The following is a 2451-nucleotide window of genomic DNA, read 5'->3' on the forward strand; positions in this document are numbered from 1 at the left end:
CGCAACGGGAGAGGCCACAACAGTGAGAGGCCCGCATAACGCAAAAAAAAAAAAAAAAAAAAAAGTTCTCATTACGAGAAAAAAAATCTGTAACTGTGTATGGTGACGGATGTTAACTAGACTTGTGATCATTTTGTAATATATATTGATACAGATATTGAGTCTTATGTTGTACATCTGAAACTAATATAATATTATATATCAATTATAGCTCAGTAAATAAGTGTTCAAATAAACATGTGTTGACTAAATGGGTAAACAAATAAATGACGGAAATAGATAATATAACCTGTTGAGCTTTTCTAAGTTTATACCTTGCTGTTTAAAATAAATCCAAAGATCTGCTTTGTCCATGCTTGTATGAAGTGAAGAAATCTGGATAAGCAGGAAAATCACATTAAATTTTGTTTTTTCCTTCCATGAGACCAAATAACAATTTGGCTAACATGCTTTTACTTTTCACTAGTGACTTATTTTTCAAAAATTGATTAAATCAACCATTTGTTTTGATCTTGTCCTTTCGGTTTTTGTTTGTTGGTTTTTTTTTGTGGTACACAGGTCTCTCACTGCTGTGGCCTCTCCCGTTGCGGAGCACAGGCTCCGGACGTGCAGGCTCAGTGGCCATGGCTCACGGGCCCAGCCGCTCTGCGGCATGAGGGATCCTCCCGGACTGGGGCACAAACCCGTGTCCCCTGCATCGGCAGGTGGACTCTCAACCACTGCGCCACCAGGGAAGCCCTGTCCTTTCGTTTTTAAGCCTCTTCTATAATTGTCTTTTTGTTCAGAGATGGATCAATAATAGCAATGATGGTCCTAGCTTACTTTTACTGAGTGCTGCAGGAGTGTTTCACATATGTTAACTCAATTCATCCTATCCAAACAATTTCCATACCCTCGTGAACAGACAAAGGAACAAAAGAACTGAGAGGTTAGTGTTCTTACCCAAAGCCCACCAATCATTGTACATAGCTAATGGCCTAGTCTTTATCTCTGCAACAAACAAAGCAAGAATATGAATGATAATGTTGCATGACAAGAGACTGAATCGACATAGGGAGAAGTTCCCGTGTCCTGACATGTTGAAGCAGGTTGCCCAGATAGAATAGCCTTGACTTGAAACAGTTTAACATAAAATAACATAGATTTTAAGCATTTGCCAGCCTGCTCAGGAGATATGGAAAGCTGCATGTCGTCCCAATTTGTGACTGAAAAGCTGCATCTTGTCCCAGTTTGTGACTGAAAAGTGTCCTTGTTTCACTGCCAATTGGTTTTGACTTTGGTGTCCTAGGCTTGCCCTGCTCGGGCTATCCTGGCCTTCCTCCATCAAGGCTCTAGCCTATGGCAGCCTCCCTCACTCCAATGGATGCAGCTGGGGGGTGGTTTGTGAGCACAGACCTAGGGGTCCCTCTGCATGGGTGGAGCCCCATGAGTCACAGCCTACTCCACTGCTTGTCATGGTTTCAAGATCCCTCCCCATCTCCCTGTCACCTGTGTACCCACTGGAGCTAAAGCCTCATCTGCTTGGCCTAGTATATTTAGGTCTTGTGAATTCCATTCCCTAAGTGGGGGGCAGGAGGGATACAGAGGACACAGACTGCTTTCTACTCCTTCTAATGTTCTGAAAATCTGTGTGGCACCTTCTCCAGGGACGTTGGAGCCTTCTTCCTGGTCACTGTCTGGGGTCTTGCTAAGAAAGCCTGGAATATTACATTAGAAATTCTCAACTTTGTGGAACTGGCAGAGCCATGGGATAGCATCGCTAATCAGTCAGCACTGAGCTGGACACAGCCTCAGGACTTTCCTCGAAAGACAATGCCTGACAAAGCCCACCTTTCACCCCTAGATCCCAGCCTTGCTCTCACAGCCTGCCCACGTGAGCCTAAGCATCCTCTGTTGCCTGGATACCTGGCTCTGTCTGACTTTAACCCTGGTGCCTACTTGAACCACAGATGCTTTGTCTCACTCCATCGAACCCCCCCCCCCCCCCCCGCCACTGGTCTTCTCAAGCCAGACTGGGTTCTCCTTGCCCACCCAACTCTGAAGTCTTCCTTTTTACCCTCCTTCCACATTGGTGATGATCCACCATGGTTTTCAGGTCAACCTTCCCAATTGAAGCTAAGTAACTAAAATAACTAAATGAAGAATGACAAGCCCAAGGAAGAGATGCCTCTGCCATACATAAATTTCAGCCGTATTCAATGTCAGCAAGAGTGTTGGTCATGTGAAAGTCTAACCATGACAATAGCTGTCAGTTAGTGTGTGTATCCTTTGTGTTCAGCTGAATGCCGGTCATGAATTATCCTACTGGATCTCAATGAAATTAAAGACACTTGATGATCTGGCCTCACCTACTTCTATGGATTCATCTCTCACCTTGTCCCCCTTGAACTATATTCTCCAGCCACAATGAGCTCAGTAGACTCTCGCATGCTTACCTGTGTCCTATGAGGT

The sequence above is a fragment of the Tursiops truncatus genome, chromosome 2 (genome assembly GCF_011762595.2).
Source record: "Tursiops truncatus isolate mTurTru1 chromosome 2, mTurTru1.mat.Y, whole genome shotgun sequence".
NCBI classification, from domain to species: domain Eukaryota; kingdom Metazoa; phylum Chordata; class Mammalia; order Artiodactyla; family Delphinidae; genus Tursiops; species Tursiops truncatus.